The following is a 17,352-nucleotide window of genomic DNA, read 5'->3' on the forward strand; positions in this document are numbered from 1 at the left end:
ATTATGTATTTGTGTAACGAATATGCCATACAATGTTTGAATTAATAGCAAACACATTTTATATGTCATCTATTAGATGCTATTCTGATTCAGAATTGCTGAAATTTAATGAAATAGACTATGCAAAGAGAAAAAGAGGCAAGGCAATTTTGCAACAGTTTTTTGGGAAAAAATAATGTAAGAATGAATTGTTTATAAATGCCACCAGTACACAGTTGAGCAGAGTGAACTGGTAACAATTTATTCTACAAAGCAAACTTATAATTCAGTCTTATATTGCACTTTCTCTTGCATATTGGCTGAATTTAAATAATGAATACTAAAGTATTTTATATACTGTGTGCTACTGAAATATAAGATACTATCATTATTGCATTTTGAGATTTCTATTCTCAATTCATCTTTACCTCTGGGATAAATGATAAAACCCAAAGCAAGTCAGATTCCTAATTGGGCTTAACCATTTTCTGAGAAGTATTAGAGTTACAGAGAGGAAATATTATAAAAATGCTTCGAGTTATAGAGGGGAAATATTATAAAAACACAAAATTCTTAACTTTTAATTGTTTTACCACTAGAATTTGAAAACTATTTTTAAAACTGAATTATAATGCTATTCATTGGTCACAACTATTGACCAGTTTAACATAATGCAAATATATTGTTCTTTGAAACATAATTAAGATGGAAAGGTAAAACAGACAAATTTAGCAAAAAAAAAAAAAAGCCTTAATTTACTTAGATAATTTTTATAAATTATCAATGGGGAATGTCCTTCTCACTCATTCAAATGTTACTCTTGCTTTAAGATTCAGCTCGGATGGCACTTCCTCTGTGACATGCTCCCATATATATTGTATTTGTCCTGCCGTGTAATGATCTGTTTCCCTCTCTTGACTGTGAGCTCCTTAGAGTCAATGACCAGGTCTCTGCATTTCTCATAACAACCTACACAGTTCTTTGCACATAAAATATAAACAGTAAATAGTGGTTCAATGTGTCCAGGAATACACACACTTGAATACTCTCAAGACTATGGTGAAAATGTCACTCTTAAAGAGTATGGTTAAAACACCACTAATTGTGATCTAAAGCTAAAGGTTAAATTAAAAAAAAAAAAAACAACTCCATTTTTAGTGAAATGAAACTCTTAGCATTTTCACTTCCAGATGCATCAACATTACATAAAAGATGTTGAAACTGTTTTAGCAAATAGACATGCTGCACATTTTCCTGTCTGAGAATTAGTCTGAAAAATACCAAGCTCCGCCGGGGCCCCTGGGTGTTCTCATGACAAACGTTCAGTTAGGTATTGATTCCACATACTCATGGAAATCTAGGGTAAGACTTGACCTCCACAACACCAGCGTGTCACACATCATTCTACTCAGCTGCTTAAGAATAAGCTGATGATCCCCTGGAGAGGTCTGCCCTCCCCTCCAGTCCTGGCCGGCAGCTCAGTGATGATGAATCTTAGCAGCAGAGAACTTCAGTCCTCAAAGAAGCACACCACCAGTACTGGCTTACATTTTCCACTTTTACTGTAATTCTTATTCCCACATGGACCAATTTCTCACATATCCGCTTTTAATTTTTCAAGACTGAACCTCTGAGCCTGTGACAATTTGCCTGGCTGTGTAACATATTACATCGTGATACACATGCCAAATCCTACTTCACTCAAAAGGCCATATTTTGCTCAGAATAAAAACAGTGGTCAGGAAAAGAACAAGTTTCTCATAATAACCCATCCAAGTGGATCGTCCACATTCGGAACTATTAGTCACCGTTGGGACAATAAATATGGATTTTCCAAGAGGTCACCAAGGCTTACTTGATGGGTTCTCTTTCTTCCATGCCCCAAGATTTCCTAGGCATCCAGAGGAAGAGGAGCACAGAGGGCTTCTGTGCCTTCTGTTTCATTCCACTTAGAGGTTACTGTCAGCCTCACCCTAAATCAGCCACCCAGTGACCCCCGGGATTTCATGTCAGACCATACCTTCTAACCACTCCCATGTGATGCCAAGACACTGGGGACTATGAAGAGGGACTATAATAGGACATAGGTAGAATGTGGGAGCAACAAGGGAAAATTCTGGCTTACGTTATCACCTGAAAATATTTGTATTTTTAAAATGTAATGTACCACATGATGACTACAGTTAACACTGCTGTATGATACTCATGTAAGTTGTCAAAGAGAGTAAATTAGAATAGTTCTCATCACAAGGAAAAAATATTTTTTTCTTTCTCTGTTTTCTTTTTTCGTATCTATATGAGATGATGGATGTTAATGAAACTGATTGTGATAATCATTTCACAATAGATGTAAGTCAAATCATTATGCTGTATGCCCTAAACTTATACGGTGCTGTATATCAATTATATCTCAATATAACTGGAAAAAATTTTTAAATCTAAAAAACATATTATGTTATACAAATTGAAACCTCCAAAAGAATATGATCTACAAGGCATAATAAAATACACACCCATAAACCTACCACCCTATTTAAAAGATTACCAGTATTGATGCATCTACCTATTCCCTACCTACTTCCCTAAGCTCTCTCTCTGCCTCTTCTCCAGAGGTAACCACAATCCTGAATTTTGTATGTATTATTCCCTAAAATATGTTAATTTTGACTGATTTTGAACTTTATAAATAATTCTATCATACTGTATGCAGTCTTCTGTGGCTAGTTTTTTTCACACAATGTTGTTTCTAAGATTTAACTATTTTGTTGTGCATAGCTGTAGTTCACTCATTTTCACTGCTGTATAATATTCCCTTGTGTGAATTTTTCAATATTCCCCTACTGATGGATTTTCTTAATTTTTAGTTTCTAGGGTTTTTGTTTGTTTGTTTGTTATTTTTTTAGGAAAAAATGCTGTTTACACTAGAAACAAAAAACATAAGCAAAGTTTCTCTGTGGTACTGCCTCGGAATAGACTGGCTGGGTCACAGGGTATATGAATATTTGCTCTTACGTAATACTGCCAATTTCTTTTTCCAAATAGCTATGCCAGTCTACACTCCTACCAGCAGTGCACCCCATTATTTCTGTAAACTATTAAATCATTTTAAAGTCAAGAAGGAGATCTATTTGATCTAAAGCTGGTGTTTTTAATTTATAGGCCCAAATTATGAACATCCATAAAGAAATAAACATCCTAAACCCCTCTCTCACATTGGTGAGTTTATACTTTTTTCCTCACTAAACAAATGAGAGCTACTTCCTAAGATATGTTTATTTTTCCACTTTCAAATGTGGCATTAACTAACTACTTAGATTGGACTGAGGATAAATAATTTGAAGGCTTCTCATAGCTTTATTTCCCAATCATTTGATTCTTAAAGAAGGTGTCAAAGAATGCTCTAGAATACATTAGGTCCCAGGGACCAAAACTGCCCACTTGGAACAGGAAGTCATGTACAAACCTAAAATACACAAACCTACGACAAATGGACAGAAGTCTTTATTTCCTTCAATATTAGAGAGAAACAAAGGAATAGATAACTGAAATAGATTAAGAAAAGACTTATTAGCTTTTATTTTAGAAGAGCAAAATACAAAAACTTTTGTAATTAGGTTTTGACAGGCTTTGGCTTAGAGGAAAATGCTTCTTCCCTGGAGGTTGAGGCTACTGGGCTGGAAGTTTGAGCTCCAAATCAGCCAGGTCTACGTCTTTCCCCACGCCCGTCAATCTGCAGACCTGGCTGGGTCTGAGTGTCGAGTTAGCAAATAAAGAGCACGAGGAGAGGCATGAGGAGAGGCAAAGAATACAATGAACAGAACCTCTTCTTGCTAGAATAGTAACAAGTGACAGGACAATACCATAGCAGACACTAAAGTTAACCCAGAGAGGAACTAGTCTACCTTCTTTAACTAACATGAATGGAGACCAGGCCAATGGCCTGTGAAACACAGTCAGTCTGGGCCATTACTGTCGTCGACAATTTTGACTTTCTTCCCCACAGCCATTTATTATTGGTAGTAACCACTATCTGAATTTTAAATTATCCTATTATTTCCCATTCTTTCTCCATTCTGGTTTTTTTTTTTTTTTTTTTTTTTTTTTTTTTTTAAAGATTTTATTTATTTATTTTTCCCCCAAAGCCCCAGTACATAGTTGTCTGTCATAGCTGCACATCCTTCTAGTTGCTGTATGTGGGACGCGGCCTCAGCATGGCTGGAGGAGTGGTGCCTCAGTGCGCACCCGGGATCCGAACCCGGGCTGCCGGCAGCGGAGCGCACGCACTTAACCGCTAAGCCACGGGGCCGGCCCCATTCTGGTCTTTCTTAATAGTTAACTCTAAAAAGCAGAGAAATGTCTGAGCAGCAGGAAGTGAAGAGAGAAGGAAGAATTGGAGGCCTTCACCTACACAGCAGATGTCTCTGAAAAACTGGATGTGATAAAAAGCAAAACAAGCAAGTATATGTTATGAGTGCCTGTTAAGTCATCTATTTGAGAATTTTTTTGGCATCTATCAGTGAAGTCTTATGCTTCTTATTAGATTCTCGCACTGTTTTAATTAGGTACAGCCAAGGGGCCTTATTTTAATTACATTGGTGGTACCTTCTCTTTTCAGGCCAGTAAGCTGGAACCCAGCCAGCCAGTGTTAAGAGCGCGAGCCTTTCCTTCTTGGTCAAGAAAGCTCTCCCACTGCCATTTATTTTCTACTAAGAGCGTGGTAAACTAAGCTACTTTATTTTGATATTTAGTATCTGGTGCTGGATGCCCACAAATATGACGGGGAGAGGGGGGAATGTGTCTATAACCTCAGGTGAAACTCAGACTATGAGACAGCTTTCAAGATCGGCAAAAATATTAAAAGCATCACATTTTAAAGGATCCCTTTGTAATACTGATATGTAAAGATCCTGTTAAAATATAGTTATTTTCCACAACTACAGAAAGCTTTTATTAAAAGGACTTTGTATTTCGATGTTGTAAGTGTGCCTGGCTTTTTAGTCAGCGACTAGATTATCATTTTAGGAGAACTATCTACTTCATTGTAAGTGCTTAATGAGGGACTAATTAGTCCTCCCCTCATCCCTTTAAACTCCTTTGGAAAATGAGGTCAGAACCCATTTCCATGCCCAAAGCTGCAGGTTGGGGGTTGCATCAAATTCTACGGGGGCACCAAGGGGACCGCCTTCCCAAGGCAAAACAGGTATGAGGGAAATCTTCAGCAAGGGCTATGGTCTCCAACGTCAGGCACCGAGTACAGAAAAGCTAACCACCTATTATAAGATCTTGCAACGGAGCTGTTCCAACAAAGCTGGACCACTCACCCACACATTCACCTCAGCTCCTCCTCTCCTGTACTCACTGCCACGCGGCCCGCCTTCCCGCTCCCTGATTGGCTGTCCCGTTAAGGTGCACACCTCCAGGGCGCTGGGCGGAGGGAGGGACCACGGGCCGCTGCTCCCACCGGCATCCCCCCTCCTGCCCCATCCGCATCCCGGTACCCACAGGGGAGCGCCACCGCTCTGGGACACGAGCCCGCAGCGGCTTCCTGGCAGCCTGCCGGTGGTTTGAGCTTCTTACTCCTTTCTACAAGAGGCATGGTGAGCAAATTAGAGGTTATAAACACCTCCGGTGAGGAGGAAAATTCCTTTGGGCTTTGTAAGGGAACTTCGTCAGCGGCTTGTCTCCAAGGTATAATACGGATGTGCTCACCCATGCCCTTTCGCCTTGCAGGGCATGTGTGGACCGCACCTTTTGCTGGTCACAACTAGGGCAGCAGTGCAGGAAAATGTTTCTTTGGGAAGAATGTCTCATGTTCGAGGACACTGCTGGCCCCTTGATAAGGAGCATAAAGCTGCTTTTCAATGTAAAGGAAAGCATATTTCTAAGTGTAGTGCTGCCAAATCCATTATGAGAGAGAAGGCTGGAAGTAAAATATTTGGGCTCCCAACATGAGTTCAAGTTTATTAGGAAACCAGGAAAGCACACATCTCTGGCCAGGGAAAACAAAGAGAAGCAGCTGAGTTCTAAACTGTGCTGGAAATAGAAGCAAGCAGTCTGGGATTAAGTAAAAGAAGCAGAATCAGTTAAGAACAGATGCTTTGATGCACGTTACCTAGCTCGTCACACCTGGCAGGGGCTGGCTGCCAGGGTGGTATGGTTTTAAGATCACAGCCCTCCAACAACTCACTGATACCTGAAACTCCATAATTAGAGTCTTTCCTTTGGTTTAAACATTCTCTCTCTCTTTAAATTTCAGAATGTGCTACCTTGGAAGTGGAATATCCAGATATCCAAAAAAAGAAATACACACACACACACACACACGGAAAGAGAACAGGTCTTGAATCACAGCTGAGTATTAATCCTAGCTTTGCCACTTTCCCGCTCTGTAACTTTGGGGGAGTTATTTACTGGCTTGACTCTGAAGTTCATCAGTTGTGAAATGAGACAAGTATCTGTCTCAGAAGGCTGGTGCAAAGCTGAAGTTCAATTACATACATAAAAGTATGTAGCCCAGACTACACACATAGCAGACATTCGGACGCCAGTTTTCCTCTCCTTTTTTACAGAGCAGGTCCTAATAGGGGAACAAGCGAGGATAGTGTGAGGATGCTGGCTTCCTGATGTGGAAATGATAAGGTCAGCAAAGATGGAGATGGGGGCGGCAGGAGAAAAGGGCACCCGGGACCCGGTGACAGAATCTGTTTCACAAATGTGGTGAGGTCAGCTCTGCTCCAGGGCACGTGGTGGCTACAGCTGACGTTTGCAATGCTGACTGGCTGGCAAGACTGTGAACTTAGAAACTGGCCTCCACCAAAGAGCTACACCTCACTTCTCCCAAGGTTCTCCCTTGCTTGGTACCCAGCTGGGCACAGGAGGTGTGGGGGTGCATCTAAACAGCTGTACTACAGGGTCACTTGCAAGGGAGTGGGAACAGGTGACGATATGACCAGGTGACAGGCAGGCAAGCCAGTAGAAGAGACCAAGGGCAGCTTCCAACTTGCTGAAGCCCAGTGATGCCAATCAGACCCCACTGACCCACAGGGCAGGTCATTGGGGTTGGAGACCTTCCTACTGACTTACCAAGGACTGGCTGCACACCAAACTGTGTAGCCAAAGATCCATTTTCTTTTCCTATGCATCAGTACCTCCACACTTAGGGATCATCCCTTATCTTACTCTGAAGAGCCAGCCATCATTGCCTTCCACGGCATGAACCATGCAATCTCACCAATCCCTCAGGTGAATGGACCAAACAGAGGCTGACAATGATGGGAGGGGAGGGGCTCTAGAGCAGGCCGATGCAGAAATATATTTTTAGGTTGAGAAGTCTTTCGAAATCCAAAAGGCCGCTACACAGAAGATAAACTCTCCAAAAATTTCCTTCCATAATTGCTGCCCATAAAAACAAGCTTAACCTGAATGAATAGGAAGGAGAGAAGTATTTTAATAATAAACAGTAACAGCCAACACAAGTAGCAGTGACATTAGACACATTAATAGGTCAAGACATTAGCTCTTCTGTTCCCCCAAAAGACCTACTTGGAGCACCAGCGATGTAAGGAACACATTTTGGAGATCACTAATCTGAGAGCATTTACTGCTGTAGTGTTACTGGAGTGTAACTTAAGTAAATTCACTTTCAGAATTTTCAAAATGCAAAACTGGGAAACAATATACATACATGAAAATCTTGAAAGTGGTTTATCTTGCTTTTTTTCTTATGCAGTGAATTATCAGCCATTTTTCTATTTAGAAATCAAGATTAATAATCTTGCAATCATTCTGTGTATTATCTGTAATATATTTTAAAATTCCAGTTGAACTTTCCCTAACCCCCTGGTATAATTTTGGGGCATTCCCTCCTTCCTTTCTATGATGAGCTGTGTGCACAAAAAATGCAGCACAATTTTAATACTAGTCTGAGCAAAACCATAATGGAAAGTAAATAAAAGCATCATACAATGTTTCCCAAAGCCAAAGGAAATGATTTTGGAGTATACACATCACTGACTATATTCCATCAGTACAGATAATTAAGAGTTGACTATATAATAATATTAAACAGCAGGCACGACTTTTTGAAAATTTCTCCCCGGTATTAGCTATGTAAAAGCACCGACTAAATGTTCAATGCTAATCAAATTCATCTCTTCTTAAAAGCAGTGTATAATAAATGGGTAACCTAAAAGGGATGCTTTGAACAGTATGCTTCACTATTGTCTGATTATTCTAAATTTAAAACTCCAACAAAGGGAAGGATTATTCTTCCTGAGGTTCAAGATTCACGAGGATTTGGTAATGAAATTCCTTTAAGAGAGCAAATAAAAAAATTGCTATCTACAAGCTGCCAGTGTTTTATGTCTGTATAGTGTTTTTAAATCAAAGTCACCATTCATTCAACAACAAATGTTTGTTTGAATAAATGAATGAAATAAAAGGCCTGAAAAATACTTTACAAGTTTCATCACCTCTAAGTTATGAATCAGGCAGCAACTTTAGTCATCTCCAAGTGCACAGGCTGAGACGAGTTAAATGTCAGCTCTCACCAAGCAGGCCAAAGCCAGACCTGGCAACTGAAGTCATGTCCTTTAATTCTTAGAAAATGACCCAGCTGTTAGGGCCTGTTGCTTAGCTGTCTTGCCGCAAACTCTCAATGCAACCTGGAATGCATGTTGTCTAGGCCAGGTGAGGCAAGATGAAGGAAGCACAACAAAGCCGGGCTTGTTCCTGAGATGATACAGGTAGTCCAAAAAAAAGGAAAAGAAAAGAAAAAAAGAAGAACTCTCAGCAAAATGCTAAAACTGAAAATGAAATTCCTAATATTAATATAATATTAACTTATTAATATTATAAAATTTTGCTCTAATGAGGCACATAGAGCAAATTACTCAGTGCTAGTATTGATATTATCCCAAGAGTAAGAAAAAAGGTGCCTGCAGGATACAGAATGAGAGGTGGAGCCCAGAGTGGCCCCGGGGGAGGGGGGTTCCAATTCATTCTTCCAGCAACACCGCTAACACCCATCTCTTCGTTCTGACCTTCTACGAGGACACAATCCGGGAGCCAGCCAGACATTTAAAATCTATTTGTTTCAATAACTCAGGAGAGAAATACAACTAGAAGATTTTTTGCAAGTGGAATCTATTTTGCAAGGAGAAAATTCTCACGTGTTTCAGAGTGAGGGTTCTCAGATTGGCAATCTTGAAGTTTTCAAAATCTATGCCAAGGGAATTAATAGTACGCCCACACTAAGCTGTCCTTTGAGAGCATAAGCAAAGCACCTGCCCCAACATCTATTTTTCTGATCCCAGAGGAGGGTGACGCAGAGCAATCCTGATCCGAATCGTAAAGTAGGTAAAGTTTGTCTACAGGATCCTTCTTTTGTCCCCTCAGGTGCCACCCCTGATGGCCCTAGGGGTTTCTGCTCTGTAATTCTTTTCCCCCTCGACCCTGTCAACATTAACACCAGTGAAACATTACACTGTTTCAATATGAATACACTCTGGTTATTGTTTTGCCCCCTAAAAAATATTTGTCCTTTAAACCTTTTAATTTTTAAATTAAAGAATCAAAAGCTTTACTTTCCTTTAAATTCCAGCATCAGGCAGCAGCCAACGTTCTGAATTGGGAGACAGGTTAAGGTAACACCCCTTTATTTTTACAAGCTCATTTTGCTTCATCTTTAAGCCCTGCCATAAGGATGGAGTACGCTGAAACCACAAGCTGGATTCATACTCCACTATGACCTTGGGCAAACTCTGTAACTGAGCCTTCGTTACGCATTTGTAAAGTAGGAATTATTATGATATAAGGTAATGTGATATAACAATTATGAGATAATGAATTTAAAGTGGCTGGCACATTGCTATCTTAAAGACTATACTACCCTCGGAAAGAACACAGTGGTTCCCAAGTGCGCGCTGACCCAGCCACATCTGCTGAAGGCCAGTCACCTAGAATCACCGGGCAACTGGAAGGGCCTGACTCTTATCAGTTTCTGAGAGCTTGTCACCTTGGGCCCTGGAGCCACGCGCCCCCTAAAGGCAGGTCTGAGGTGAGTCTTTCTCTCAGTTACCGTTCTTTTCCCTGGCTCTTTTCCTGCCTGAGAGCATCTCAGCCCTTCCCCACTCACCTCCTCCCGGTCCCCCTGGCCCAGGAAGCCCGGATACTGGGAAACAGCACCATTCCTCACTGCATCACCTCCTCTTCCCGGTCCCCACCCGCACTCCTGTAATAGAATTTTCAAGGGGAAGCTTCAATAGCCCCACAGTTGAGTTTACACAGCCTCAAGCCCCTGGCAGCCAAACCTAATTTAAACAAATTTTCCCACGAAAAGTCACATTATGAGATGAGCAGGTGACCCAGCAGGGAGAGAGGCCCCACTTACCTCAGGCCTCATTAGGAGGTCTGAGTTGAATTTTACAAATCCACTATCAACACTCTGGCAGCAGTTTAGAGACGCAGGAGAGGACATAACTACAACAGAATGGGGCGGCTTCACCAGAACAGGCAGGGGGAAGTAGGTGAGGCGTGGAGTGCTGAGTGGGGCAATCGGGCTGCCAGGCAGAGACTGGCCTGGAAGATGCCGAGTGGAGGGAAAGAAGCAACCAGGCGGGAGTTGAGTGAGGGTGGGGTGAGCACCCTCAGGCAAGATTCACGGGAGGCAGTGCACGGGATGCTGGCACACAGCACCTCGGGAGCTCTCTCTGTCACAACAGCAGTGGCATGAGGGACACAAACTGAGTCCCATCGGTCCCTGTGCCTCGGCCAGGATTTTCCAGGTTGGCATCAGGAGGCACAATCTCCTCTAGAAGAACAGGACCCGGTGGGTCCTGGGAAGCTGAATCCATAAACCAGGGGTCTCCTCATCTGGTCCTCTCCTGGGATAAGGCCTTGTGAACGGGAGACTGGTAAGGGCCCTTTAACCAGGTCTGAACGTGGGGAGAAGACAATGGGGAGCAGATCCAACTGCTTCCCAACAACCCCTCAATAAAAAGAGACAAAGAATAGTGGAATAAAGAAAATGCATCACACTTGGGTTTTGGAAGAGGAGGGTACAGGGAAGTCCAACTTAGAGGTAGGACCCAGGACATCTACATGTTATAATGTGTGAATTACATACATGCACATGTATGCATCATCTTACATATCGGATCAGGAGAATGAAAACCACATTAATTATAGACATTAGAAAACAAATCAAGGAGGGAAAAATGGTAAAAATTGTTTTAATTGTGTGAAAGTAATACAAATTATAGTCATTTATGGGAACTGCTTCCACTAATGCCCAATTACCATGCAGCATAATATCAATGAAATGTATCATGAACTATGTGTTCATAGTTATAGTTTATGACAAGACTACATTCTGTTTTATATGTTCAGACTTACTATTTTCTGATAAATATAATTGCAGCATCTGGGAGCCACAATGGACCTTATGGAGATCCCTTACTCTAATCCTTTCATTAAACTGAGGCTTAGAGAGGGTATGGCTTTCCCAAGGCCACAAGAGAACTAGTTTAGAGCAGAGCTGGGGATACAACATGGCTGCTCCTGATCCCCGCACTGCTCCAACGCTGCCCTTAAAATGCTGTGCACTTGGCACTGCAGGGACACAGTCCCTTCTCCCTCATTTTGCAGGACTATTTGCTCATGATTCAGAATTACTCAAGCAGCATGGGAAACACACTCCTTGATGTATGATGCTTGGGGAAGATAAGCTCAGGAATAGAGATGCTGGAGCTCTCAATTATACAACTTTTGGGTGATGTATCTTTAGAAAAATTTACAGCCTCTTTCTCTGTAGGAAAATCGACAGGACAATCAATATGTACAGTAGAAAAAACGTAGGTAATCGAGACAGAGACCCCAGGATGAGCCTTAAAGCTTACTAGCAATGTGGCCTAGCACAAGTTATAGTAACTTTCCAAGTCTATAGTCCCTTAACCATAAAATGGGCATAATGATGATACTTATTCAAAGAGTTGTGGGATTAGATGAAATGACATACTAAGAACACCTAGCACAGCACATACACTCAATCAATATTCAATCAATACTTCTTTACTACAGACTCCCTGCATAGTGCTGCTAAAGAAAGCCTCATCTTTAAACACATGTGGTGGGTACCTGGATGGTGAGAGGTGTTTCCAAAGCCAAGTATATGTTATTTCATGGATAGCTTTCAAAAGCATGTTGCAAAGAGTCAGTGTTATAGTCACATATAATTTCAAAATAGAATGCCAGTGTCTGGGCTGGGAAATCTAAGTGAGTTGTAAGAGCCAAGTCTGTTTCCATCTGACATGTCAAATATCAAAACACAGGCAACCGTGGTCAATTACTAGGAACCACCTCTTGCTTTATGTGTTCATAGAAAAACAAAGATACCATAGATCAAGGGTATCCCCTAATCATTCCCTCCTGATTCCTAATGATGGCTCCTTGCTCATTTTACACATCCAAAATCTCTAAGAAATCCATCACAGATCTAATGGGGTCAACCACAGGACTGCAGCTCACAACATGTCCTTTTGGGTATCCATGAGCTGGTCTGCAATGCCCAAGGCTGCAGAGGAGAAGGCAGCTCCCCAGTCTGTAGACAAAGGCCCCTCAACCCACAGTGAGCCCATAAGATTCTACATCTGTCTTCTTATCACATCCCCTCCCCATACATAATTTTATCAGTAAACAAGAGATTAAAGTCTCATGGGAAAAAAGTCAGGAGTTTGTGTCTTATGCTATAAATGGATCTGTAGCTGAAACTGCTATGTGCACAGTGACATTCCACTGACTCTGCCTGCAGGCCTGAATATTAGTGCAGGTCTGTTCCACACACCCCCAGCAATGTTGCCCTCCCTCTGTTCTAGAACTGTCTGTGACCTGGATGTTCCAGCAAGCAAGCAAGCAAGCCAGATCTACCTCTGTCTTCTCTTTCTCTCTCTCCCTCTCTCTCTCTCTCTCTCTCTCTCTCTCTCACACACACACACACACACACACACACTCTCTCTCTCTCTCCAAGGTCTTTCTTTTTCTGAGTCACCTTTGTTAACAATAATTAAAGCTGGACTGGTAAAAGGGGAGAAAATGCAGGTCAATAAACAAAGCTCCTCTGGATCCATTAAGCCCGTGACCCACCCTCTGCCCATGTGCACTTTACTTCTCTTTTGTTGCTTCTGACTACATTGTGTTCAGACGTGGAGAGAACTACTTTTTCACTCTTATTCAATAACATGTGACACTATTGTTCTTTGTTTCCTTAAAATATACTGGCATTCTTGCTCTCCCTAGAAGGAGAGGGCCTGCGAGGATCGCAGAAGCTTCTGGGGTGAAGCAATTATCTGCTAAGCTGAAAAACCAGAACTCACCTGCCAAACGCCGTCAGGAAAAGTGCAAAGGGTGAAACAAGCACCACTTTAATCATAAACATGATTGCAGGTGAAATGACTGGCTGCTACTTGTGTGTTCTTCTGTACCTCATTGGACTATGCAGCACGACACTCCTGGGACCATTACAGAGATTCAGGTGTGGCTTACTCTATACAAAGGCTGTGTGTCTGACAATCTATGTGTAAGCCTGACTTTTATAAATTACTTTACGTGCTGAGTGTCCTTGGGGAGTTCATTATTTAGGAGAACTCCATCAGTGTTTTGCAAAATTCATAGTCATCTACTTTGTATTTGGGAAATTTAGATCTTTGAATATCAGATTTTCTTCCAGAAGTCTCTCCCTCACCCCACTCTCTCTGCCTTTAGAGCACATTGTCAATTTCAACATCAATAGCAAAAGAATGTAAATATAAGGGAAAATATGTACCAGTGCTGGAAAACGGAGAGGGGCAGCTGACATATGCCAGCATCATCAGACATTTTTGCTAGCTAGGACACAGAAAGCATAACAGAAAAGGCTGATCCAGAGATGTGACTCGTGGTTTCCCTGCTTGAAAAAGTGCAGCATTATGAGAAGAAAACAAGAAGAGAGCCTGACAGAAAACTAGTAAGGAAAGGCTGGTGGTGAGGGCTGGCTAGGAAACCAAGATACTCGCTGGGCTCCAGATCACTGGCATTCAGAAGGCATGAGAATAGGAGAACGAAGAGTAAGCACCGCCATGCCCGTAGTTATCCAGCAGGTTGTAGGATGTCTCCCTACATAGCAGGGCTCTGACACCATAAGAATTCAGTCACCATTACACAGGGGGCTTGGAGTGAAGCTAAGGTCAGGGAGAAATCCAGAATTAGAAAACTGTCTCATGGACAGCAGCTTCACCCAACACAAAGCAGGAACCACAGAGAGAAGAACTTCCACAGAGAATCCCAAGACTCCAGTTCCCCCTCAGTCTGTACAGCTGCTGGAACACACACCTGGCTTGGCAAATTTATAAGAACCAAGCCTCCAACTTCAAATTGAGAGAAGGAATCTAATCTCTTCCAGAAGGTACCAGGATCATTTGAGAACCAATTCCAGGCCAGGTTAGACCTTTCACCATTCAATAATGAGTAAACCAAAAATATGCAACACTGGGCCTATAAAGACTTGGTGGCAAAACAACATAAAACCACCAAGAAATAGAGGAGGAAGATAATTTTGAAAAAGATTTTCTACTGGAAATGGAAATAAGTTTCAGACCAGATATGATTTCTGCTATCAAAAAAATGAAGGGACAGCCATGGTGGCCTAGTGGTTAAGTTCAGCATGCTCCACTTCGACAGCCCAGGTTTGCATCCCAGGCAGAGACCTACACCACTCATCTGTCAGTAGCCATGCTGTTGCGGCGACTCACATACAAAAAGAGGAAGATTGGCAACAGCTGTTAGCTCAGGGCGAATCTTCTTTGGGGGGTAAAAAAAAAAAAAAAAGAATAAGAAGAAAACTCAGACTCTGAAACAAGACATGAAAGAAGGTAAGACAAGTGAATGAAACCAAAAGAAACTGACTGAACTACAAAAACATTAAAAATCTTTAAATTATCAATTTTCAAAAGTATAATTTAAAACTACACGAGGACCAATGAAAAGGAAAGGCAATACTCTGGGAAATCAAGTCAGTGATGTGAAGAACAAACTTAAAAAACTATACCAAAATGGAGAGCAAAAAGACAGGAAGGATAACAAAAGAAGATACATTACAATGGATATTGAAGACAGAGGAGGAATCCAAGATATAGATATGTGTGGTTCCTGAAGGAATCAGAACAAATACCACAGAAGCAATTATTAAACATACCATGTAAGAAAACTTTTCTGAACTGAATACCCGATTCCCAGACCAAAGAAAAAAGCTCACTCTGTACAAGAAAAAAAATTAATGAAAACTGACATACACCCTCACACACACACACCTATATATATTAATGAAAACTGTCATCTATTTATCTTCTGATGAAACTTTTGAATTTTGAGGTCAAAGTAAGAAGATCATTAGCATCAAACGAGGAAGGAAAAAATATAGGTACCAAGGTCACTAAGATGGGAGAAAAATCAGGCTGGCCTCAGACTTCTATTTGACAACTGAAGAAATAAAACAAACTGTATAGCCTTGATGGCAAAGGGTCTTGATACAAGAATTCTAAACTAAGCAATTCTTCTGTTGAAGTATCAGAGCTAAAAAATGAAAAAGGCATTCTTGGATGCAAGGGATCAATAAGAAAATGTACTTCATAAAAACATTATTTGAAGACGTTCTGAAGTCAACCAAAAAATTTAATTAAAAAAATAAAGAAAAAGATGTAGTTGTGCTTTAAAATAGTTTATAATATGTAATCAAACCATCTAAACAACAACTGAATATAGTTAGAAAACAGAATACATGTTATTTAGATAATTCTTATAAAAAATTGCATAATATTTAAAATAATAAATTGGATCAAAATATCTATATATCTATCTTTTAAAACAAAAGGAGAATCCCAAAGGAGAATAAAAATGTGTTAATCTCATCTTACACAAGGAAGAGGTATGGTCAGTAAGCTTCTTGACATTGTTCAGAGAGAAATATAGGTCATTATTTTTCAAATTTAAGAAGATAACTAGAAAATTAAACATTACATCTAACTTGAAAATTGTTAGAGAATGAATTATATGGAAACGGAAAATGATGGAAACATCAAAGAATCATAAAAAGAAAAGGAATTTAAAAGTAATAAAAATTAGACCAAGTATATCAACTTTGAATATAGGTATTAACTCTCTTTTAAGAAGCAGAAGACCCCCAGGTGGAGTGATAAATTAAGAATGACTCTCTATGCTATCTGCAAGAAACCCATAAAAGTTAAAAGTGAAAGGATTGAGGCAAAGGAATACCAGGAAAATGCACACTGAAAAGCAAGGGTTACAATTTTAATATAAAATCAGAATTAAATATTTAAAACATTAAACAAGGAGTGTCATTTTACTGACAAGCAGTACATTCCAAAGAAAAGTTAAAATTGTATGCACCAAGATAACACAGCATGGAAATATATAAAGGAAAACACGCAGAGACCGAGAGACATGTAATAATGTTGTTGAAGTCTACCCCATTGCTTTTAGTCCTTGGAAAAGTAAGCAGATGCAAATTTAATAAAAATACAGAGAAGTAGGGTCAAATAATAAATAAGGCTGATCTGATAACTACATAACCTGATAATTAGAGCATGCATCTTCTATACAGGGGCTTATGGGACATGAACAAAAACGAATCATGTCTTGGGACATAAAGGAAACTTGACCACACCTCAATATTTTGTGACCACAATGCAATATAACTCCACACTAATAAACAAAAGCATAAACAATTCAAATAAATGTGTACTTTTAAAAAATACTCTTCTAAATAGGTTTAGAGTCTCAAAGATACTAAATTATGCAACTGCAGGTTGAGATAATAAAGATAAGGGAACATTATGTATCAAAGTATAGACAGCCTACACTCAGAGGCAAACACCTTAAATATTTTCATCATTAAGAAAAACTTAAGGGGCCAGCCCAGTGGCGTAGTGGTAAAGTTTGCACGCTCTGCTTCAGCGGCCTGGGGTTTACAGGTTTGGATCCTGGGTGTGGACCTACACACTGCTCACCTAGCCATGCTGTGGTGGCATCCCACATACAAAATAGAGGAAGAGTGGCACAGATGTTAGCTCAGGGATGACCTCCCTTGAGCAAAAAGAGGAGGATTGGCAAAAGATGTTAGCTCAGGGCCAATCTTCCTCAACAAAAAAAAACAGAAAAACTTAAAACAACAATCAACTCAAGAAATTAGAAAAGGGAAATCTAAGGAAAGCAAAATAAAAGCAAAGCACACAAAAAATAATGATAGAAACAATTCGAAATTTTAAATAAAAAAGATTTCGAAAGGTAGTCCTCAAAAATATCCAAATATAAAATAGATTTCCT

General features: G+C 40.4%; 1 protein-coding gene across 9 annotated transcripts in view; it reads right to left on the bottom strand.

Moving 5' to 3' along the window:
- Positions 1–17,352, bottom strand: part of ATXN1 (ataxin 1) — a 390,857-nt gene that overhangs the window by 247,874 nt on the left and 125,631 nt on the right. The window lies entirely within an intron of this gene.

The sequence above is a fragment of the Ceratotherium simum genome, chromosome 13 (assembly GCF_057802395.1).
Source record: "Ceratotherium simum simum isolate JZ-2026a chromosome 13, ASM5780239v1, whole genome shotgun sequence".
Taxonomy (NCBI): domain Eukaryota; kingdom Metazoa; phylum Chordata; class Mammalia; order Perissodactyla; family Rhinocerotidae; genus Ceratotherium; species Ceratotherium simum.